This window comes from Triturus cristatus, chromosome 6 (genome assembly GCF_964204655.1).
Source record: "Triturus cristatus chromosome 6, aTriCri1.1, whole genome shotgun sequence".
Taxonomy (NCBI): Eukaryota; Metazoa; Chordata; class Amphibia; order Caudata; family Salamandridae; genus Triturus; species Triturus cristatus.
Genome location: NC_140589.1, coordinates 883495171 through 883517790, shown reverse-complemented (window position 1 = coordinate 883517790; position 22620 = coordinate 883495171). Strand labels below are relative to the sequence as shown.

Sequence of the window (22620 nt, the reverse complement as noted above, 5' to 3'; positions counted from 1 at the left end):
AACTGGAACCAAGCAGCCAGGCAGAACCACAGGTAAGGAGAGAGGAAGGCAGTTCATTATTAGAGCAGGATCATGAGCATCTTGCCCTGCTCCCTTCTGCCCGATCGGCCACGATCGGCCAAGACCTCTCTATTAGGGTGGAGGGTGAACATTTCTTGGACCTCAGAAACTGAGGGATGCAGCGCCGATATGTCCTCCAAGGGCCTAGAGGACCTGGTGCCCAATCATGCCTGGTGTTTTTCAGCTTACCCGACCAATCTGGTTGCAAGGCGGATTTTAACAGTACTGCTGAAAAGGGACTCCCAGACAGCCCTGAGGCCATCATTTGCATAGGCCCTCCCCTTCTCTTTCTCTTGCTTCCCACAAAGCAACGCATCGCTGGCAGCAGTATAGATTTGGGGGTTGTGAAGAATAATGACAGGGAGGCTGAAGAAGGGAAAGAAAAGTCCCAGAAGTCCTGCAGGCTTCCTTGCTAAATGCAGCTGGCCATAGAGTGCACCTTCATTACTGCGAGGTAAATACATTAAAAATGTTGAGGAGAGACAAATTGAAAAATAGATATTAGGAGGAAAGCACTGGAACCTGCTTTATTATTTCAATTAGTCTTGAAAACATAGAACATTTCTCTCCTGAAAGCTGGTAAAAATATGGAACGCTTCACGAATTTGCGTGTCATCCTTGCGCAGGGGCCATGCTAATCTTCTCTGTATCGTTCCAATTTTAGTATATGTGCCGCCGAAGCGAGCACACTTCATTGATGAACCTACAATGTTTATAAACTCTCTAAATCTACGGTCTCTAGACATAGGGTGGCCTGGCAGAGATGCTCGTATGGCCAGTAAGCATTCAAATCTGAGCCAATGGGCAAAAATGCATGAAGAGTAACAATCCATTATTCTTCACTGCATTTGTGGTCCAAGACTTCACCAATTGGAAGTATGTAGATTATGCCAGGGTTGCAAAGGCTCATGGTTCAGGCTACTGACAAGGAACATTGTGACATCATGCTGCCTGTGGAACAGTGATATTAAAGGTGAGACAGCTGCACAGTAGGTTAGGTGAAGGGCTCTGAGAGGTGAAAGGCAGCATGCTTGGGTCCCTGGACAAGGTGAGCCTATGACAAGGTGTCTGAATTTTCGCCTGTATTGTAATATTAAACACTTTATTGTTGTACCCGCCTGCTGATTAAGGAGTCCTCAAGATCAGCTCCACACAGACGTGGAACTGATGATGTTAATGCAGAATATTTAAGAAACTGAGGCTGATCTAAAACATTTCCTTGGACCTAGGACCATTTCCCCTGACTTTTAGGTCCTTCGTCCTCCTAAAGTCCTTTGTATAAGTTAGGAACACCTGACAGAACAGAATTTCAGGAGGTCAGGTGGGTTTACTTGTGTCTTCTGGTTGTGAGCAGTAAACGTGGCTAAAAAGGTTGATGGAATGGTGTTTTAAAACACACACACACACACACACACACAACTTCTGGTCCTCTTAAGGACAAAAGTATGGGTAATCCTACATGGGGCCAGTGGCGCAATGGATAACGCGTCTGACTACGGATCAGAAGATTGTAGGTTCGACTCCTATCTGGCTCGAAAGGGTCATAGGTCCCTGTTTTATGGTATTCCTGTGGAATTCTTATTTACCTCAGACTTGTTGTAGGTTCAATCTTCTCGAGCAGGACTCATCCAGCAGTCGTTCCATGGTAGGGCTGCAGTAATAGGACCACGGCTAGTTAAAAGTTTCCCATTTGCTGCTGGATTCTATGTGAAGGCCGTCATGTGGTGTGCTGCTTTTGTATTTCAACATGGGTCTCTGAGTCTCTAAACTAGGAAAAAATCTTGTTGAGAAAAGTGTGTGTGAGAGGGTCTGTGGGTGCAGGCAGGTGTGTGCACTTGAGTGCTGACCCATTTACATGTGTGAGAGGGACAAGCAAATTGCCTGTGGGATGTAGGCCTACAACTGGAACCAAGCAGCCAGGCAGAACCACAGGTAAGGAGAGAGGAAGGCAGTTCATTATTAGAGCAGGATCATGAGCATCTTGCCCTGCTCCCTTCTGCCCGATCGGCCACGATCGGCCAAGACCTCTCTATTAGGGTGGAGGGTGAACATTTCTTGGACCTCAGAAACTGAGGGATGCAGCGCCGATATGTCCTCCAAGGGCCTAGAGGACCTGGTGCCCAATCATGCCTGGTGTTTTTCAGCTTACCCGACCAATCTGGTTGCAAGGCGGATTTTAACAGTACTGCTGAAAAGGGACTCCCAGACAGCCCTGAGGCCATCATTTGCATAGGCCCTCCCCTTCTCTTTCTCTTGCTTCCCACAAAGCAACGCATCGCTGGCAGCAGTATAGATTTGGGGGTTGTGAAGAATAATGACAGGGAGGCTGAAGAAGGGAAAGAAAAGTCCCAGAAGTCCTGCAGGCTTCCTTGCTAAATGCAGCTGGCCATAGAGTGCACCTTCATTACTGCGAGGTAAATACATTAAAAATGTTGAGGAGAGACAAATTGAAAAATAGATATTAGGAGGAAAGCACTGGAACCTGCTTTATTATTTCAATTAGTCTTGAAAACATAGAACATTTCTCTCCTGAAAGCTGGTAAAAATATGGAACGCTTCACGAATTTGCGTGTCATCCTTGCGCAGGGGCCATGCTAATCTTCTCTGTATCGTTCCAATTTTAGTATATGTGCCGCCGAAGCGAGCACACTTCATTGATGAACCTACAATGTTTATAAACTCTCTAAATCTACGGTCTCTAGACATAGGGTGGCCTGGCAGAGATGCTCGTATGGCCAGTAAGCATTCAAATCTGAGCCAATGGGCAAAAATGCATGAAGAGTAACAATCCATTATTCTTCACTGCATTTGTGGTCCAAGACTTCACCAATTGGAAGTATGTAGATTATGCCAGGGTTGCAAAGGCTCATGGTTCAGGCTACTGACAAGGAACATTGTGACATCATGCTGCCTGTGGAACAGTGATATTAAAGGTGAGACAGCTGCACAGTAGGTTAGGTGAAGGGCTCTGAGAGGTGAAAGGCAGCATGCTTGGGTCCCTGGACAAGGTGAGCCTATGACAAGGTGTCTGAATTTTCGCCTGTATTGTAATATTAAACACTTTATTGTTGTACCCGCCTGCTGATTAAGGAGTCCTCAAGATCAGCTCCACACAGACGTGGAACTGATGATGTTAATGCAGAATATTTAAGAAACTGAGGCTGATCTAAAACATTTCCTTGGACCTAGGACCATTTCCCCTGACTTTTAGGTCCTTCGTCCTCCTAAAGTCCTTTGTATAAGTTAGGAACACCTGACAGAACAGAATTTCAGGAGGTCAGGTGGGTTTACTTGTGTCTTCTGGTTGTGAGCAGTAAACGTGGCTAAAAAGGTTGATGGAATGGTGTTTTAAAACACACACACACACACACACACACACACACAACTTCTGGTCCTCTTAAGGACAAAAGTATGGGTAATCCTACATGGGGCCAGTGGCGCAATGGATAACGCGTCTGACTACGGATCAGAAGATTGTAGGTTCGACTCCTATCTGGCTCGAAAGGGTCATAGGTCCCTGTTTTATGGTATTCCTGTGGAATTCTTATTTACCTCAGACTTGTTGTAGGTTCAATCTTCTCGAGCAGGACTCATCCAGCAGTCGTTCCATGGTAGGGCTGCAGTAATAGGACCACGGCTAGTTAAAAGTTTCCCATTTGCTGCTGGATTCTATGTGAAGGCCGTCATGTGGTGTGCTGCTTTTGTATTTCAACATGGGTCTCTGAGTCTCTAAACTAGGAAAAAATCTTGTTGAGAAAAGTGTGTGTGAGAGGGTCTGTGGGTGCAGGCAGGTGTGTGCACTTGAGTGCTGACCCATTTACATGTGTGAGAGGGACAAGCAAATTGCCTGTGGGATGTAGGCCTACAACTGGAACCAAGCAGCCAGGCAGAACCACAGGTAAGGAGAGAGGAAGGCAGTTCATTATTAGAGCAGGATCATGAGCATCTTGCCCTGCTCCCTTCTGCCCGATCGGCCACGATCGGCCAAGACCTCTCTATTAGGGTGGAGGGTGAACATTTCTTGGACCTCAGAAACTGAGGGATGCAGCGCCGATATGTCCTCCAAGGGCCTAGAGGACCTGGTGCCCAATCATGCCTGGTGTTTTTCAGCTTACCCGACCAATCTGGTTGCAAGGCGGATTTTAACAGTACTGCTGAAAAGGGACTCCCAGACAGCCCTGAGGCCATCATTTGCATAGGCCCTCCCCTTCTCTTTCTCTTGCTTCCCACAAAGCAACGCATCGCTGGCAGCAGTATAGATTTGGGGGTTGTGAAGAATAATGACAGGGAGGCTGAAGAAGGGAAAGAAAAGTCCCAGAAGTCCTGCAGGCTTCCTTGCTAAATGCAGCTGGCCATAGAGTGCACCTTCATTACTGCGAGGTAAATACATTAAAAATGTTGAGGAGAGACAAATTGAAAAATAGATATTAGGAGGAAAGCACTGGAACCTGCTTTATTATTTCAATTAGTCTTGAAAACATAGAACATTTCTCTCCTGAAAGCTGGTAAAAATATGGAACGCTTCACGAATTTGCGTGTCATCCTTGCGCAGGGGCCATGCTAATCTTCTCTGTATCGTTCCAATTTTAGTATATGTGCCGCCGAAGCGAGCACACTTCATTGATGAACCTACAATGTTTATAAACTCTCTAAATCTACGGTCTCTAGACATAGGGTGGCCTGGCAGAGATGCTCGTATGGCCAGTAAGCATTCAAATCTGAGCCAATGGGCAAAAATGCATGAAGAGTAACAATCCATTATTCTTCACTGCATTTGTGGTCCAAGACTTCACCAATTGGAAGTATGTAGATTATGCCAGGGTTGCAAAGGCTCATGGTTCAGGCTACTGACAAGGAACATTGTGACATCATGCTGCCTGTGGAACAGTGATATTAAAGGTGAGACAGCTGCACAGTAGGTTAGGTGAAGGGCTCTGAGAGGTGAAAGGCAGCATGCTTGGGTCCCTGGACAAGGTGAGCCTATGACAAGGTGTCTGAATTTTCGCCTGTATTGTAATATTAAACACTTTATTGTTGTACCCGCCTGCTGATTAAGGAGTCCTCAAGATCAGCTCCACACAGACGTGGAACTGATGATGTTAATGCAGAATATTTAAGAAACTGAGGCTGATCTAAAACATTTCCTTGGACCTAGGACCATTTCCCCTGACTTTTAGGTCCTTCGTCCTCCTAAAGTCCTTTGTATAAGTTAGGAACACCTGACAGAACAGAATTTCAGGAGGTCAGGTGGGTTTACTTGTGTCTTCTGGTTGTGAGCAGTAAACGTGGCTAAAAAGGTTGATGGAATGGTGTTTTAAAACACACACACACACACACACACAACTTCTGGTCCTCTTAAGGACAAAAGTATGGGTAATCCTACATGGGGCCAGTGGCGCAATGGATAACGCGTCTGACTACGGATCAGAAGATTGTAGGTTCGACTCCTATCTGGCTCGAAAGGGTCATAGGTCCCTGTTTTATGGTATTCCTGTGGAATTCTTATTTACCTCAGACTTGTTGTAGGTTCAATATTCTCGAGCAGGACTCATCCAGCAGTCGTTCCATGGTAGGGCTGCAGTAATAGGACCACGGCTAGTTAAAAGTTTCCCATTTGCTGCTGGATTCTATGTGAAGGCCGTCATGTGGTGTGCTGCTTTTGTATTTCAACATGGGTCTCTGAGTCTCTAAACTAGGAAAAAATCTTGTTGAGAAAAGTGTGTGTGAGAGGGTCTGTGGGTGCAGGCAGGTGTGTGCACTTGAGTGCTGACCCATTTACATGTGTGAGAGGGACAAGCAAATTGCCTGTGGGATGTAGGCCTACAACTGGAACCAAGCAGCCAGGCAGAACCACAGGTAAGGAGAGAGGAAGGCAGTTCATTATTAGAGCAGGATCATGAGCATCTTGCCCTGCTCCCTTCTGCCCGATCGGCCACGATCGGCCAAGACCTCTCTATTAGGGTGGAGGGTGAACATTTCTTGGACCTCAGAAACTGAGGGATGCAGCGCCGATATGTCCTCCAAGGGCCTAGAGGACCTGGTGCCCAATCATGCCTGGTGTTTTTCAGCTTACCCGACCAATCTGGTTGCAAGGCGGATTTTAACAGTACTGCTGAAAAGGGACTCCCAGACAGCCCTGAGGCCATCATTTGCATAGGCCCTCCCCTTCTCTTTCTCTTGCTTCCCACAAAGCAACGCATCGCTGGCAGCAGTATAGATTTGGGGGTTGTGAAGAATAATGACAGGGAGGCTGAAGAAGGGAAAGAAAAGTCCCAGAAGTCCTGCAGGCTTCCTTGCTAAATGCAGCTGGCCATAGAGTGCACCTTCATTACTGCGAGGTAAATACATTAAAAATGTTGAGGAGAGACAAATTGAAAAATAGATATTAGGAGGAAAGCACTGGAACCTGCTTTATTATTTCAATTAGTCTTGAAAACATAGAACATTTCTCTCCTGAAAGCTGGTAAAAATATGGAACGCTTCACGAATTTGCGTGTCATCCTTGCGCAGGGGCCATGCTAATCTTCTCTGTATCGTTCCAATTTTAGTATATGTGCCGCCGAAGCGAGCACACTTCATTGATGAACCTACAATGTTTATAAACTCTCTAAATCTACGGTCTCTAGACATAGGGTGGCCTGGCAGAGATGCTCGTATGGCCAGTAAGCATTCAAATCTGAGCCAATGGGCAAAAATGCATGAAGAGTAACAATCCATTATTCTTCACTGCATTTGTGGTCCAAGACTTCACCAATTGGAAGTATGTAGATTATGCCAGGGTTGCAAAGGCTCATGGTTCAGGCTACTGACAAGGAACATTGTGACATCATGCTGCCTGTGGAACAGTGATATTAAAGGTGAGACAGCTGCACAGTAGGTTAGGTGAAGGGCTCTGAGAGGTGAAAGGCAGCATGCTTGGGTCCCTGGACAAGGTGAGCCTATGACAAGGTGTCTGAATTTTCGCCTGTATTGTAATATTAAACACTTTATTGTTGTACCCGCCTGCTGATTAAGGAGTCCTCAAGATCAGCTCCACACAGACGTGGAACTGATGATGTTAATGCAGAATATTTAAGAAACTGAGGCTGATCTAAAACATTTCCTTGGACCTAGGACCATTTCCCCTGACTTTTAGGTCCTTCGTCCTCCTAAAGTCCTTTGTATAAGTTAGGAACACCTGACAGAACAGAATTTCAGGAGGTCAGGTGGGTTTACTTGTGTCTTCTGGTTGTGAGCAGTAAACGTGGCTAAAAAGGTTGATGGAATGGTGTTTTAAAACACACACACACACACACACACAACTTCTGGTCCTCTTAAGGACAAAAGTATGGGTAATCCTACATGGGGCCAGTGGCGCAATGGATAACGCGTCTGACTACGGATCAGAAGATTGTAGGTTCGACTCCTATCTGGCTCGAAAGGGTCATAGGTCCCTGTTTTATGGTATTCCTGTGGAATTCTTATTTACCTCAGACTTGTTGTAGGTTCAATCTTCTCGAGCAGGACTCATCCAGCAGTCGTTCCATGGTAGGGCTGCAGTAATAGGACCACGGCTAGTTAAAAGTTTCCCATTTGCTGCTGGATTCTATGTGAAGGCCGTCATGTGGTGTGCTGCTTTTGTATTTCAACATGGGTCTCTGAGTCTCTAAACTAGGAAAAAATCTTGTTGAGAAAAGTGTGTGTGAGAGGGTCTGTGGGTGCAGGCAGGTGTGTGCACTTGAGTGCTGACCCATTTACATGTGTGAGAGGGACAAGCAAATTGCCTGTGGGATGTAGGCCTACAACTGGAACCAAGCAGCCAGGCAGAACCACAGGTAAGGAGAGAGGAAGGCAGTTCATTATTAGAGCAGGATCATGAGCATCTTGCCCTGCTCCCTTTTGCCCGATCGGCCACGATCGGCCAAGACCTCTCTATTAGGGTGGAGGGTGAACATTTCTTGGACCTCAGAAACTGAGGGATGCAGCGCCGATATGTCCTCCAAGGGCCTAGAGGACCTGGTGCCCAATCATGCCTGGTGTTTTTCAGCTTACCCGACCAATCTGGTTGCAAGGCGGATTTTAACAGTACTGCTGAAAAGGGACTCCCAGACAGCCGTGAGGCCATCATTTGCATAGGCCCTCCCCTTCTCTTTCTCTTGCTTCCCACAAAGCAACGCATCGCTGGCAGCAGTATAGATTTGGGGGTTGTGAAGAATAATGACAGGGAGGCTGAAGAAGGGAAAGAAAAGTCCCAGAAGTCCTGCAGGCTTCCTTGCTAAATGCAGCTGGCCATAGAGTGCACCTTCATTACTGCGAGGTAAATACATTAAAAATGTTGAGGAGAGACAAATTGAAAAATAGATATTAGGAGGAAAGCACTGGAACCTGCTTTATTATTTCAATTAGTCTTGAAAACATAGAACATTTCTCTCCTGAAAGCTGGTAAAAATATGGAACGCTTCACGAATTTGCGTGTCATCCTTGCGCAGGGGCCATGCTAATCTTCTCTGTATCGTTCCAATTTTAGTATATGTGCCGCCGAAGCGAGCACACTTCATTGATGAACCTACAATGTTTATAAACTCTCTAAATCTACGGTCTCTAGACATAGGGTGGCCTGGCAGAGATGCTCGTATGGCCAGTAAGCATTCAAATCCGAGCCAATGGGCAAAAATGCATGAAGAGTAACAATCCATTATTCTTCACTGCATTTGTGGTCCAGGACTTCACCAATTGGAAGTATGTAGATTATGCCAGGGTTGCAAAGGCTCATGGTTCAGGCTACTGACAAGGAACATTGTGACATCATGCTGCCTGTGGAACAGTGATATTAAAGGTGAGACAGCTGCACAGTAGGTTAGGTGAAGGGCTCTGAGAGGTGAAAGGCAGCATGCTTGGGTCCCTGGACAAGGTGAGCCTATGACAAGGTGTCTGAATTTTCGCCTGTATTGTAATATTAAACACTTTATTGTTGTACCCGCCTGCTGATTAAGGAGTCCTCAAGATCAGCTCCACACAGACGTGGAACTGATGATGTTAATGCAGAATATTTAAGAAACTGAGGCTGATCTAAAACATTTCCTTGGACCTAGGACCATTTCCCCTGACTTTTAGGTCCTTCGTCCTCCTAAAGTCCTTTGTATAAGTTAGGAACACCTGACAGAACAGAATTTCAGGAGGTCAGGTGGGTTTACTTGTGTCTTCTGGTTGTGAGCAGTAAACGTGGCTAAAAAGGTTGATGGAATGGTGTTTTAAAACACACACACACACACACACACAACTTCTGGTCCTCTTAAGGACAAAAGTATGGGTAATCCTACATGGGGCCAGTGGCGCAATGGATAACGCGTCTGACTACGGATCAGAAGATTGTAGGTTCGACTCCTATCTGGCTCGAAAGGGTCATAGGTCCCTGTTTTATGGTATTCCTGTGGAATTCTTATTTACCTCAGACTTGTTGTAGGTTCAATATTCTCGAGCAGGACTCATCCAGCAGTCGTTCCATGGTAGGGCTGCAGTAATAGGACCACGGCTAGTTAAAAGTTTCCCATTTGCTGCTGGATTCTATGTGAAGGCCGTCATGTGGTGTGCTGCTTTTGTATTTCAACATGGGTCTCTGAGTCTCTAAACTAGGAAAAAATCTTGTTGAGAAAAGTGTGTGTGAGAGGGTCTGTGGGTGCAGGCAGGTGTGTGCACTTGAGTGCTGACCCATTTACATGTGTGAGAGGGACAAGCAAATTGCCTGTGGGATGTAGGCCTACAACTGGAACCAAGCAGCCAGGCAGAACCACAGGTAAGGAGAGAGGAAGGCAGTTCATTATTAGAGCAGGATCATGAGCATCTTGCCCTGCTCCCTTCTGCCCCGATCGGCCACGATCGGCCAAGACCTCTCTATTAGGGTGGAGGGTGAACATTTCTTGGACCTCAGAAACTGAGGGATGCAGCGCCGATATGTCCTCCAAGGGCCTAGAGGACCTGGTGCCCAATCATGCCTGGTGTTTTTCAGCTTACCCGACCAATCTGGTTGCAAGGCGGATTTTAACAGTACTGCTGAAAAGGGACTCCCAGACAGCCCTGAGGCCATCATTTGCATAGGCCCTCCCCTTCTCTTTCTCTTGCTTCCCACAAAGCAACGCATCGCTGGCAGCAGTATAGATTTGGGGGTTGTGAAGAATAATGACAGGGAGGCTGAAGAAGGGAAAGAAAAGTCCCAGAAGTCCTGCAGGCTTCCTTGCTAAATGCAGCTGGCCATAGAGTGCACCTTCATTACTGCGAGGTAAATACATTAAAAATGTTGAGGAGAGACAAATTGAAAAATAGATATTAGGAGGAAAGCACTGGAACCTGCTTTATTATTACAATTAGTCTTGAAAACATAGAACATTTCTCTCCTGAAAGCTGGTAAAAATATGGAACGCTTCACGAATTTGCGTGTCATCCTTGCGCAGGGGCCATGCTAATCTTCTCTGTATCGTTCCAATTTTAGTATATGTGCCGCCGAAGCGAGCACACTTCATTGATGAACCTACAATGTTTATAAACTCTCTAAATCTACGGTCTCTAGACATAGGGTGGCCTGGCAGAGATGCTCGTATGGCCAGTAAGCATTCAAATCTGAGCCAATGGGCAAAAATGCATGAAGAGTAACAATCCATTATTCTTCACTGCATTTGTGGTCCAAGACTTCACCAATTGGAAGTATGTAGATTATGCCAGGGTTGCAAAGGCTCATGGTTCAGGCTACTGACAAGGAACATTGTGACATCATGCTGCCTGTGGAACAGTGATATTAAAGGTGAGACAGCTGCACAGTAGGTTAGGTGAAGGGCTCTGAGAGGTGAAAGGCAGCATGCTTGGGTCCCTGGACAAGGTGAGCCTATGACAAGGTGTCTGAATTTTCGCCTGTATTGTAATATTAAACACTTTATTGTTGTACCCGCCTGCTGATTAAGGAGTCCTCAAGATCAGCTCCACACAGACGTGGAACTGATGATGTTAATGCAGAATATTTAAGAAACTGAGGCTGATCTAAAACATTTCCTTGGACCTAGGACCATTTCCCCTGACTTTTAGGTCCTTCGTCCTCCTAAAGTCCTTTGTATAAGTTAGGAACACCTGACAGAACAGAATTTCAGGAGGTCAGGTGGGTTTACTTGTGTCTTCTGGTTGTGAGCAGTAAACGTGGCTAAAAAGGTTGATGGAATGGTGTTTTAAAACACACACACACACACACACACAACTTCTGGTCCTCTTAAGGACAAAAGTATGGGTAATCCTACATGGGGCCAGTGGCGCAATGGATAACGCGTCTGACTACGGATCAGAAGATTGTAGGTTCGACTCCTATCTGGCTCGAAAGGGTCATAGGTCCCTGTTTTATGGTATTCCTGTGGAATTCTTATTTACCTCAGACTTGTTGTAGGTTCAATCTTCTCGAGCAGGACTCATCCAGCAGTCGTTCCATGGTAGGGCTGCAGTAATAGGACCACGGCTAGTTAAAAGTTTCCCATTTGCTGCTGGATTCTATGTGAAGGCCGTCATGTGGTGTGCTGCTTTTGTATTTCAACATGGGTCTCTGAGTCTCTAAACTAGGAAAAAATCTTGTTGAGAAAAGTGTGTGTGAGAGGGTCTGTGGGTGCAGGCAGGTGTGTGCACTTGAGTGCTGACCCATTTACATGTGTGAGAGGGACAAGCAAATTGCCTGTGGGATGTAGGCCTACAACTGGAACCAAGCAGCCAGGCAGAACCACAGGTAAGGAGAGAGGAAGGCAGTTCATTATTAGAGCAGGATCATGAGCATCTTGCCCTGCTCCCTTCTGCCCGATCGGCCACGATCGGCCAAGACCTCTCTATTAGGGTGGAGGGTGAACATTTCTTGGACCTCAGAAACTGAGGGATGCAGCGCCGATATGTCCTCCAAGGGCCTAGAGGACCTGGTGCCCAATCATGCCTGGTGTTTTTCAGCTTACCCGACCAATCTGGTTGCAAGGCGGATTTTAACAGTACTGCTGAAAAGGGACTCCCAGACAGCCCTGAGGCCATCATTTGCATAGGCCCTCCCCTTCTCTTTCTCTTGCTTCCCACAAAGCAACGCATCGCTGGCAGCAGTATAGATTTGGGGGTTGTGAAGAATAATGACAGGGAGGCTGAAGAAGGGAAAGAAAAGTCCCAGAAGTCCTGCAGGCTTCCTTGCTAAATGCAGCTGGCCATAGAGTGCACCTTCATTACTGCGAGGTAAATACATTAAAAATGTTGAGGAGAGACAAATTGAAAAATAGATATTAGGAGGAAAGCACTGGAACCTGCTTTATTATTTCAATTAGTCTTGAAAACATAGAACATTTCTCTCCTGAAAGCTGGTAAAAATATGGAACGCTTCACGAATTTGCGTGTCATCCTTGCGCAGGGGCCATGCTAATCTTCTCTGTATCGTTCCAATTTTAGTATATGTGCCGCCGAAGCGAGCACACTTCATTGATGAACCTACAATGTTTATAAACTCTCTAAATCTACGGTCTCTAGACATAGGGTGGCCTGGCAGAGATGCTCGTATGGCCAGTAAGCATTCAAATCTGAGCCAATGGGCAAAAATGCATGAAGAGTAACAATCCATTATTCTTCACTGCATTTGTGGTCCAAGACTTCACCAATTGGAAGTATGTAGATTATGCCAGGGTTGCAAAGGCTCATGGTTCAGGCTACTGACAAGGAACATTGTGACATCATGCTGCCTGTGGAACAGTGATATTAAAGGTGAGACAGCTGCACAGTAGGTTAGGTGAAGGGCTCTGAGAGGTGAAAGGCAGCATGCTTGGGTCCCTGGACAAGGTGAGCCTATGACAAGGTGTCTGAATTTTCGCCTGTATTGTAATATTAAACACTTTATTGTTGTACCCGCCTGCTGATTAAGGAGTCCTCAAGATCAGCTCCACACAGACGTGGAACTGATGATGTTAATGCAGAATATTTAAGAAACTGAGGCTGATCTAAAACATTTCCTTGGACCTAGGACCATTTCCCCTGACTTTTAGGTCCTTCGTCCTCCTAAAGTCCTTTGTATAAGTTAGGAACACCTGACAGAACAGAATTTCAGGAGGTCAGGTGGGTTTACTTGTGTCTTCTGGTTGTGAGCAGTAAACGTGGCTAAAAAGGTTGATGGAATGGTGTTTTAAAACACACACACACACACACACACAACTTCTGGTCCTCTTAAGGACAAAAGTATGGGTAATCCTACATGGGGCCAGTGGCGCAATGGATAACGCGTCTGACTACGGATCAGAAGATTGTAGGTTCGACTCCTATCTGGCTCGAAAGGGTCATAGGTCCCTGTTTTATGGTATTCCTGTGGAATTCTTATTTACCTCAGACTTGTTGTAGGTTCAATCTTCTCGAGCAGGACTCATCCAGCAGTCGTTCCATGGTAGGGCTGCAGTAATAGGACCACGGCTAGTTAAAAGTTTCCCATTTGCTGCTGGATTCTATGTGAAGGCCGTCATGTGGTGTGCTGCTTTTGTATTTCAACATGGGTCTCTGAGTCTCTAAACTAGGAAAAAATCTTGTTGAGAAAAGTGTGTGTGAGAGGGTCTGTGGGTGCAGGCAGGTGTGTGCACTTGAGTGCTGACCCATTTACATGTGTGAGAGGGACAAGCAAATTGCCTGTGGGATGTAGGCCTACAACTGGAACCAAGCAGCCAGGCAGAACCACAGGTAAGGAGAGAGGAAGGCAGTTCATTATTAGAGCAGGATCATGAGCATCTTGCCCTGCTCCCTTCTGCCCGATCGGCCACGATCGGCCAAGACCTCTCTATTAGGGTGGAGGGTGAACATTTCTTGGACCTCAGAAACTGAGGGATGCAGCGCCGATATGTCCTCCAAGGGCCTAGAGGACCTGGTGCCCAATCATGCCTGGTGTTTTTCAGCTTACCCGACCAATCTGGTTGCAAGGCGGATTTTAACAGTACTGCTGAAAAGGGACTCCCAGACAGCCGTGAGGCCATCATTTGCATAGGCCCTCCCCTTCTCTTTCTCTTGCTTCCCACAAAGCAACGCATCGCTGGCAGCAGTATAGATTTGGGGGTTGTGAAGAATAATGACAGGGAGGCTGAAGAAGGGAAAGAAAAGTCCCAGAAGTCCTGCAGGCTTCCTTGCTAAATGCAGCTGGCCATAGAGTGCACCTTCATTACTGCGAGGTAAATACATTAAAAATGTTGAGGAGAGACAAATTGAAAAATAGATATTAGGAGGAAAGCACTGGAACCTGCTTTATTATTTCAATTAGTCTTGAAAACATAGAACATTTCTCTCCTGAAAGCTGGTAAAAATATGGAACGCTTCACGAATTTGCGTGTCATCCTTGCGCAGGGGCCATGCTAATCTTCTCTGTATCGTTCCAATTTTAGTATATGTGCCGCCGAAGCGAGCACACTTCATTGATGAACCTACAATGTTTATAAACTCTCTAAATCTACGGTCTCTAGACATAGGGTGGCCTGGCAGAGATGCTCGTATGGCCAGTAAGCATTCAAATCTGAGCCAATGGGCAAAAATGCATGAAGAGTAACAATCCATTATTCTTCACTGCATTTGTGGTCCAAGACTTCACCAATTGGAAGTATGTAGATTATGCCAGGGTTGCAAAGGCTCATGGTTCAGGCTACTGACAAGGAACATTGTGACATCATGCTGCCTGTGGAACAGTGATATTAAAGGTGAGACAGCTGCACAGTAGGTTAGGTGAAGGGCTCTGAGAGGTGAAAGGCAGCATGCTTGGGTCCCTGGACAAGGTGAGCCTATGACAAGGTGTCTGAATTTTCGCCTGTATTGTAATATTAAACACTTTATTGTTGTACCCGCCTGCTGATTAAGGAGTCCTCAAGATCAGCTCCACACAGACGTGGAACTGATGATGTTAATGCAGAATATTTAAGAAACTGAGGCTGATCTAAAACATTTCCTTGGACCTAGGACCATTTCCCCTGACTTTTAGGTCCTTCGTCCTCCTAAAGTCCTTTGTATAAGTTAGGAACACCTGACAGAACAGAATTTCAGGAGGTCAGGTGGGTTTACTTGTGTCTTCTGGTTGTGAGCAGTAAACGTGGCTAAAAAGGTTGATGGAATGGTGTTTTAAAACACACACACACACACACACACAACTTCTGGTCCTCTTAAGGACAAAAGTATGGGTAATCCTACATGGGGCCAGTGGCGCAATGGATAACGCGTCTGACTACGGATCAGAAGATTGTAGGTTCGACTCCTATCTGGCTCGAAAGGGTCATAGGTCCCTGTTTTATGGTATTCCTGTGGAATTCTTATTTACCTCAGACTTGTTGTAGGTTCAATCTTCTCGAGCAGGACTCATCCAGCAGTCGTTCCATGGTAGGGCTGCAGTAATAGGACCACGGCTAGTTAAAAGTTTCCCATTTGCTGCTGGATTCTATGTGAAGGCCGTCATGTGGTGTGCTGCTTTTGTATTTCAACATGGGTCTCTGAGTCTCTAAACTAGGAAAAAATCTTGTTGAGAAAAGTGTGTGTGAGAGGGTCTGTGGGTGCAGGCAGGTGTGTGCACTTGAGTGCTGACCCATTTACATGTGTGAGAGGGACAAGCAAATTGCCTGTGGGATGTAGGCCTACAACTGGAACCAAGCAGCCAGGCAGAACCACAGGTAAGGAGAGAGGAAGGCAGTTCATTATTAGAGCAGGATCATGAGCATCTTGCCCTGCTCCCTTCTGCCCGATCGGCCACGATCGGCCAAGACCTCTCTATTAGGGTGGAGGGTGAACATTTCTTGGACCTCAGAAACTGAGGGATGCAGCGCCGATATGTCCTCCAAGGGCCTAGAGGACCTGGTGCCCAATCATGCCTGGTGTTTTTCAGCTTACCCGACCAATCTGGTTGCAAGGCGGATTTTAACAGTACTGCTGAAAAGGGACTCCCAGACAGCCCTGAGGCCATCATTTGCATAGGCCCTCCCCTTCTCTTTCTCTTGCTTCCCACAAAGCAACGCATCGCTGGCAGCAGTATAGATTTGGGGGTTGTGAAGAATAATGACAGGGAGGCTGAAGAAGGGAAAGAAAAGTCCCAGAAGTCCTGCAGGCTTCCTTGCTAAATGCAGCTGGCCATAGAGTGCACCTTCATTACTGCGAGGTAAATACATTAAAAATGTTGAGGAGAGACAAATTGAAAAATAGATATTAGGAGGAAAGCACTGGAACCTGCTTTATTATTTCAATTAGTCTTGAAAACATAGAACATTTCTCTCCTGAAAGCTGGTAAAAATATGGAACGCTTCACGAATTTGCGTGTCATCCTTGCGCAGGGGCCATGCTAATCTTCTCTGTATCGTTCCAATTTTAGTATATGTGCCGCCGAAGCGAGCACACTTCATTGATGAACCTACAATGTTTATAAACTCTCTAAATCTACGGTCTCTAGACATAGGGTGGCCTGGCAGAGATGCTCGTATGGCCAGTAAGCATTCAAATCTGAGCCAATGGGCAAAAATGCATGAAGAGTAACAATCCATTATTCTTCACTGCATTTGTGGTCCAAGACTTCACCAATTGGAAGTATGTAGATTATGCCAGGGTTGCAAAGGCTCATGGTTCAGGCTACTGACAAGGAACATTGTGACATCATGCTGCCTGTGGAACAGTGATATTAAAGGTGAGACAGCTGCACAGTAGGTTAGGTGAAGGGCTCTGAGAGGTGAAAGGCAGCATGCTTGGGTCCCTGGACAAGGTAAGCCTATGACAAGGTGTCTGAATTTTCGCCTGTATTGTAATATTAAACACTTTATTGTTGTACCCGCCTGCTGATTAAGGAGTCCTCAAGATCAGCTCCACACAGACGTGGAACTGATGATGTTAATGCAGAATATTTAAGAAACTGAGGCTGATCTAAAACATTTCCTTGGACCTAGGACCATTTCCCCTGACTTTTAGGTCCTTCGTCCTCCTAAAGTCCTTTATATAAGTTAGGAACACCTGACAGAACAGAATTTCAGGAGGTCAGGTGGGTTTACTTGTGTCTTCTGGTTGTGAGCAGTAAACGTGGCTAAAAAGGTTGATGGAATGGTGTTTTAAAACACACACACACACACACACACAACTTCTGGTCCTCTTAAGGACAAAAGTATGGGTAATCCTACATGGGGCCAGTGGCGCAATGGATAACGCGTCTGACTACGGATCAGAAGATTGTAGGTTCGACTCCTATCTGGCTCGAAAGGGTCATAGGTCCCTGTTTTATGGTATTCCTGTGGAATTCTTATTTACCTCAGACTTGTTGTAGGTTCAATATTCTCGAGCAGGACTCATCCAGCAGTCGTTCCATGGTAGGGCTGCAGTAATAGGACCACGGCTAGTTAAAAGTTTCCCATTTGCTGCTGGATTCTATGTGAAGGCCGTCATGTGGTGTGCTGCTTTTGTATTTCAACATGGGTCTCTGAGTCTCTAAACTAGGAAAAAATCTTGTTGAGAAAAGTGTGTGTGAGAGGGTCTGTGGGTGCAGGCAGGTGTGTGCACTTGAGTGCTGACCCATTTACATGTGTGAGAGGGACAAGCAAATTGCCTGTGGGATGTAGGCCTACAACTGGAACCAAGCAGCCAGGCAGAACCACAGGTAAGGAGAGAGGAAGGCAGTTCATTATTAGAGCAGGATCATGAGCATCTTGCCCTGCTCCCTTCTGCCCCGATCGGCCACGATCGGCCAAGACCTCTCTATTAGGGTGGAGCGTGAACATTTCTTGGACCTCAGAAACTGAGGGATGCAGCGCCGATATGTCCTCCAAGGGCCTAGAGGACCTGGTGCCCAATCATGCCTGGTGTTTTTCAGCTTACCCGACCAATCTGGTTGCAAGGCGGATTTTAACAGTACTGCTGAAAAGGGACTCCCAGACAGCCCTGAGGCCATCATTTGCATAGGCCCTCCCCTTCTCTTTCTCTTGCTTCCCACAAAGCAACGCATCGCTGGCAGCAGTATAGATTTGGGGGTTGTGAAGAATAATGACAGGGAGGCTGAAGAAGGGAAAGAAAAGTCCCAGAAGTCCTGCAGGCTTCCTTGCTAAATGCAGCTGGCCATAGAGTGCACCTTCATTACTGCGAGGTAAATACATTAAAAATGTTGAGGAGAGACAAATTGAAAAATAGATATTAGGAGGAAAGCACTGGAACCTGCTTTATTATTTCAATTAGTCTTGAAAACATAGAACATTTCTCTCCTGAAAGCTGGTAAAAATATGGAACGCTTCACGAATTTGCGTGTCATCCTTGCGCAGGGGCCATGCTAATCTTCTCTGTATCGTTCCAATTTTAGTATATGTGCCGCCGAAGCGAGCACACTTCATTGATGAACCTACAATGTTTATAAACTCTCTAAATCTACGGTCTCTAGACATAGGGTGGCCTGGCAGAGATGCTCGTATGGCCAGTAAGCATTCAAATCTGAGCCAATGGGCAAAAATGCATGAAGAGTAACAATCCATTATTCTTCACTGCATTTGTGGTCCAAGACTTCACCAATTGGAAGTATGTAGATTATGCCAGGGTTGCAAAGGCTCATGGTTCAGGCTACTGACAAGGAACATTGTGACATCATGCTGCCTGTGGAACAGTGATATTAAAGGTGAGACAGCTGCACAGTAGGTTAGGTGAAGGGCTCTGAGAGGTGAAAGGCAGCATGCTTGGGTCCCTGGACAAGGTGAGCCTATGACAAGGTGTCTGAATTTTCGCCTGTATTGTAATATTAAACACTTTATTGTTGTACCCGCCTGCTGATTAAGGAGTCCTCAAGATCAGCTCCACACAGACGTGGAACTGATGATGTTAATGCAGAATATTTAAGAAACTGAGGCTGATCTAAAACATTTCCTTGGACCTAGGACCATTTCCCCTGACTTTTAGGTCCTTCGTCCTCCTAAAGTCCTTTGTATAAGTTAGGAACACCTGACAGAACAGAATTTCAGGAGGTCAGGTGGGTTTACTTGTGTCTTCTGGTTGTGAGCAGTAAACGTGGCTAAAAAGGTTGATGGAATGGTGTTTTAAAACACACACACACACACACACACAACTTCTGGTCCTCTTAAGGACAAAAGTATGGGTAATCCTACATGGGGCCAGTGGCGCAATGGATAACGCGTCTGACTACGGATCAGAAGATTGTAGGTTCGACTCCTATCTGGCTCGAAAGGGTCATAGGTCCCTGTTTTATGGTATTCCTGTGGAATTCTTATTTACCTCAGACTTGTTGTAGGTTCAATCTTCTCGAGCAGGACTCATCCAGCAGTCGTTCCATGGTAGGGCTGCAGTAATAGGACCACGGCTAGTTAAAAGTTTCCCATTTGCTGCTGGATTCTATGTGAAGGCCGTCATGTGGTGTGCTGCTTTTGTATTTCAACATGGGTCTCTGAGTCTCTAAACTAGGAAAAAATCTTGTTGAGAAAAGTGTGTGTGAGAGGGTCTGTGGGTGCAGGCAGGTGTGTGCACTTGAGTGCTGACCCATTTACATGTGTGAGAGGGACAAGCAAATTGCCTGTGGGATGTAGGCCTACAACTGGAACCAAGCAGCCAGGCAGAACCACAGGTAAGGAGAGAGGAAGGCAGTTCATTATTAGAGCAGGATCATGAGCATCTTGCCCTGCTCCCTTCTGCCCGATCGGCCATGATCGGCCAAGACCTCTCTATTAGGGTGGAGGGTGAACATTTCTTGGACCTCAGAAACTGAGGGATGCAGCGCCGATATGTCCTCCAAGGGCCTAGAGGACCTGGTGCCCAATCATGCCTGGTGTTTTTCAGCTTACCCGACCAATCTGGTTGCAAGGCGGATTTTAACAGTACTGCTGAAAAGGGACTCCCAGACAGCCCTGAGGCCATCATTTGCATAGGCCCTCCCCTTCTCTTTCTCTTGCTTCCCACAAAGCAACGCATCGCTGGCAGCAGTATAGATTTGGGGGTTGTGAAGAATAATGACAGGGAGGCTGAAGAAGGGAAAGAAAAGTCCCAGAAGTCCTGCAGGCTTCCTTGCTAAATGCAGCTGGCCATAGAGTGCACCTTCATTACTGCGAGGTAAATACATTAAAAATGTTGAGGAGAGACAAATTGAAAAATAGATATTAGGAGGAAAGCACTGGAACCTGCTTTATTATTTCAATTAGTCTTGAAAACATAGAACATTTCTCTCCTGAAAGCTGGTAAAAATATGGAACGCTTCACGAATTTGCGTGTCATCCTTGCGCAGGGGCCATGCTAATCTTCTCTGTATCGTTCCAATTTTAGTATATGTGCCGCCGAAGCGAGCACACTTCATTGATGAACCTACAATGTTTATAAACTCTCTAAATCTACGGTCTCTAGACATAGGGTGGCCTGGCAGAGATGCTCGTATGGCCAGTAAGCATTCAAATCTGAGCCAATGGGCAAAAATGCATGAAGAGTAACAATCCATTATTCTTCACTGCATTTGTGGTCCAAGACTTCACCAATTGGAAGTATGTAGATTATGCCAGGGTTGCAAAGGCTCATGGTTCAGGCTACTGACAAGGAACATTGTGACATCATGCTGCCTGTGGAACAGTGATATTAAAGGTGAGACAGCTGCACAGTAGGTTAGGTGAAGGGCTCTGAGAGGTGAAAGGCAGCATGCTTGGGTCCCTGGACAAGGTGAGCCTATGACAAGGTGTCTGAATTTTCGCCTGTATTGTAATATTAAACACTTTATTGTTGTACCCGCCTGCTGATTAAGGAGTCCTCAAGATCAGCTCCACACAGACGTGGAACTGATGATGTTAATGCAGAATATTTAAGAAACTGAGGCTGATCTAAAACATTTCCTTGGACCTAGGACCATTTCCCCTGACTTTTAGGTCCTTCGTCCTCCTAAAGTCCTTTATATAAGTTAGGAACACCTGACAGAACAGAATTTCAGGAGGTCAGGTGGGTTTACTTGTGTCTTCTGGTTGTGAGCAGTAAACGTGGCTAAAAAGGTTGATGGAATGGTGTTTTAAAACACACACACACACACACACACAACTTCTGGTCCTCTTAAGGACAAAAGTATGGGTAATCCTACATGGGGCCAGTGGCGCAATGGATAACGCGTCTGACTACGGATCAGAAGATTGTAGGTTCGACTCCTATCTGGCTCGAAAGGGTCATAGGTCCCTGTTTTATGGTATTCCTGTGGAATTCTTATTTACCTCAGACTTGTTGTAGGTTCAATCTTCTCGAGCAGGACTCATCCAGCAGTCGTTCCATGGTAGGGCTGCAGTAATAGGACCACGGCTAGTTAAAAGTTTCCCATTTGCTGCTGGATTCTATGTGAAGGCCGTCATGTGGTGTGCTGCTTTTGTATTTCAACATGGGTCTCTGAGTCTCTAAACTAGGAAAAAATCTTGTTGAGAAAAGTGTGTGTGAGAGGGTCTGTGGGTGCAGGCAGGTGTGTGCACTTGAGTGCTGACCCATTTACATGTGTGAGAGGGACAAGCAAATTGCCTGTGGGATGTAGGCCTACAACTGGAACCAAGCAGCCAGGCAGAACCACAGGTAAGGAGAGAGGAAGGCAGTTCATTATTAGAGCAGGATCATGAGCATCTTGCCCTGCTCCCTTCTGCCCGATCGGCCACGATCGGCCAAGACCTCTCTATTAGGGTGGAGGGTGAACATTTCTTGGACCTCAGAAACTGAGGGATGCAGCGCCGATATGTCCTCCAAGGGCCTAGAGGACCTGGTGCCCAATCATGCCTGGTGTTTTTCAGCTTACCCGACCAATCTGGTTGCAAGGCGGATTTTAACAGTACTGCTGAAAAGGGACTCCCAGACAGCCCTGAGGCCATCATTTGCATAGGCCCTCCCCTTCTCTTTCTCTTGCTTCCCACAAAGCAACGCATCGCTGGCAGCAGTATAGATTTGGGGGTTGTGAAGAATAATGACAGGGAGGCTGAAGAAGGGAAAGAAAAGTCCCAGAAGTCCTGCAGGCTTCCTTGCTAAATGCAGCTGGCCATAGAGTGCACCTTCATTACTGCGAGGTAAATACATTAAAAATGTTGAGGAGAGACAAATTGAAAAATAGATATTAGGAGGAAAGCACTGGAACCTGCTTTATTATTTCAATTAGTCTTGAAAACATAGAACATTTCTCTCCTGAAAGCTGGTAAAAATATGGAACGCTTCACGAATTTGCGTGTCATCCTTGCGCAGGGGCCATGCTAATCTTCTCTGTATCGTTCCAATTTTAGTATATGTGCCGCCGAAGCGAGCACACTTCATTGATGAACCTACAATGTTTATAAACTCTCTAAATCTACGGTCTCTAGACATAGGGTGGCCTGGCAGAGATGCTCGTATGGCCAGTAAGCATTCAAATCTGAGCCAATGGGCAAAAATGCATGAAGAGTAACAATCCATTATTCTTCACTGCATTTGTGGTCCAAGACTTCACCAATTGGAAGTATGTAGATTATGCCAGGGTTGCAAAGGCTCATGGTTCAGGCTACTGACAAGGAACATTGTGACATCATGCTGCCTGTGGAACAGTGATATTAAAGGTGAGACAGCTGCACAGTAGGTTAGGTGAAGGGCTCT

At 46.1% G+C, this 22620-nt stretch overlaps 23 non-coding genes across 23 annotated transcripts; 11 read left to right on the top strand and 12 right to left on the bottom strand.

Moving 5' to 3' along the window:
• Positions 1-641: 641 nt before the first annotated feature.
• LOC146819519 (U6 spliceosomal RNA) lies at positions 642-748 on the bottom strand. Its single transcript, XR_014964134.1, has one exon. It is a non-coding gene; the product is annotated as a U6 spliceosomal RNA (small nuclear RNA).
• A 774-nt stretch (positions 749-1522) lies between these two features.
• On the top strand, positions 1523-1595 carry TRNAR-ACG (transfer RNA arginine (anticodon ACG)). Its single transcript has one exon. It is a non-coding gene; the product is annotated as a tRNA-Arg (tRNA).
• A 1006-nt stretch (positions 1596-2601) lies between these two features.
• On the bottom strand, positions 2602-2708 carry LOC146819517 (U6 spliceosomal RNA). Its single transcript, XR_014964133.1, has one exon. It is a non-coding gene; the product is annotated as a U6 spliceosomal RNA (small nuclear RNA).
• Positions 2709-3488: 780 nt separating this feature from the next.
• On the top strand, positions 3489-3561 carry TRNAR-ACG (transfer RNA arginine (anticodon ACG)). Its single transcript has one exon. It is a non-coding gene; the product is annotated as a tRNA-Arg (tRNA).
• Positions 3562-4567: 1006 nt separating this feature from the next.
• Positions 4568-4674, bottom strand: LOC146819515 (U6 spliceosomal RNA). The gene has a single exon (XR_014964132.1). It is a non-coding gene; the product is annotated as a U6 spliceosomal RNA (small nuclear RNA).
• A 772-nt stretch (positions 4675-5446) lies between these two features.
• Positions 5447-5519, top strand: TRNAR-ACG (transfer RNA arginine (anticodon ACG)). Its single transcript has one exon. It is a non-coding gene; the product is annotated as a tRNA-Arg (tRNA).
• Positions 5520-6525: 1006 nt separating this feature from the next.
• LOC146819513 (U6 spliceosomal RNA) lies at positions 6526-6632 on the bottom strand. Its single transcript, XR_014964131.1, has one exon. It is a non-coding gene; the product is annotated as a U6 spliceosomal RNA (small nuclear RNA).
• Positions 6633-7404: 772 nt separating this feature from the next.
• TRNAR-ACG (transfer RNA arginine (anticodon ACG)) lies at positions 7405-7477 on the top strand. The gene has a single exon. It is a non-coding gene; the product is annotated as a tRNA-Arg (tRNA).
• Positions 7478-8483: 1006 nt separating this feature from the next.
• Positions 8484-8590, bottom strand: LOC146819511 (U6 spliceosomal RNA). The gene has a single exon (XR_014964130.1). It is a non-coding gene; the product is annotated as a U6 spliceosomal RNA (small nuclear RNA).
• A 772-nt stretch (positions 8591-9362) lies between these two features.
• Positions 9363-9435, top strand: TRNAR-ACG (transfer RNA arginine (anticodon ACG)). The gene has a single exon. It is a non-coding gene; the product is annotated as a tRNA-Arg (tRNA).
• A 1007-nt stretch (positions 9436-10442) lies between these two features.
• On the bottom strand, positions 10443-10549 carry LOC146819509 (U6 spliceosomal RNA). The gene has a single exon (XR_014964128.1). It is a non-coding gene; the product is annotated as a U6 spliceosomal RNA (small nuclear RNA).
• A 772-nt stretch (positions 10550-11321) lies between these two features.
• On the top strand, positions 11322-11394 carry TRNAR-ACG (transfer RNA arginine (anticodon ACG)). The gene has a single exon. It is a non-coding gene; the product is annotated as a tRNA-Arg (tRNA).
• Positions 11395-12400: 1006 nt separating this feature from the next.
• Positions 12401-12507, bottom strand: LOC146819507 (U6 spliceosomal RNA). The gene has a single exon (XR_014964127.1). It is a non-coding gene; the product is annotated as a U6 spliceosomal RNA (small nuclear RNA).
• Positions 12508-13279: 772 nt separating this feature from the next.
• Positions 13280-13352, top strand: TRNAR-ACG (transfer RNA arginine (anticodon ACG)). Its single transcript has one exon. It is a non-coding gene; the product is annotated as a tRNA-Arg (tRNA).
• Positions 13353-14358: 1006 nt separating this feature from the next.
• Positions 14359-14465, bottom strand: LOC146819505 (U6 spliceosomal RNA). Its single transcript, XR_014964126.1, has one exon. It is a non-coding gene; the product is annotated as a U6 spliceosomal RNA (small nuclear RNA).
• Positions 14466-15237: 772 nt separating this feature from the next.
• On the top strand, positions 15238-15310 carry TRNAR-ACG (transfer RNA arginine (anticodon ACG)). The gene has a single exon. It is a non-coding gene; the product is annotated as a tRNA-Arg (tRNA).
• A 1006-nt stretch (positions 15311-16316) lies between these two features.
• Positions 16317-16423, bottom strand: LOC146819503 (U6 spliceosomal RNA). Its single transcript, XR_014964125.1, has one exon. It is a non-coding gene; the product is annotated as a U6 spliceosomal RNA (small nuclear RNA).
• Positions 16424-17195: 772 nt separating this feature from the next.
• On the top strand, positions 17196-17268 carry TRNAR-ACG (transfer RNA arginine (anticodon ACG)). The gene has a single exon. It is a non-coding gene; the product is annotated as a tRNA-Arg (tRNA).
• A 1007-nt stretch (positions 17269-18275) lies between these two features.
• LOC146819501 (U6 spliceosomal RNA) lies at positions 18276-18382 on the bottom strand. The gene has a single exon (XR_014964124.1). It is a non-coding gene; the product is annotated as a U6 spliceosomal RNA (small nuclear RNA).
• Positions 18383-19154: 772 nt separating this feature from the next.
• TRNAR-ACG (transfer RNA arginine (anticodon ACG)) lies at positions 19155-19227 on the top strand. Its single transcript has one exon. It is a non-coding gene; the product is annotated as a tRNA-Arg (tRNA).
• Positions 19228-20233: 1006 nt separating this feature from the next.
• LOC146819499 (U6 spliceosomal RNA) lies at positions 20234-20340 on the bottom strand. Its single transcript, XR_014964123.1, has one exon. It is a non-coding gene; the product is annotated as a U6 spliceosomal RNA (small nuclear RNA).
• A 772-nt stretch (positions 20341-21112) lies between these two features.
• Positions 21113-21185, top strand: TRNAR-ACG (transfer RNA arginine (anticodon ACG)). Its single transcript has one exon. It is a non-coding gene; the product is annotated as a tRNA-Arg (tRNA).
• A 1006-nt stretch (positions 21186-22191) lies between these two features.
• Positions 22192-22298, bottom strand: LOC146819497 (U6 spliceosomal RNA). Its single transcript, XR_014964122.1, has one exon. It is a non-coding gene; the product is annotated as a U6 spliceosomal RNA (small nuclear RNA).
• Between the last annotated feature and the right edge of the window lie 322 nt (positions 22299-22620).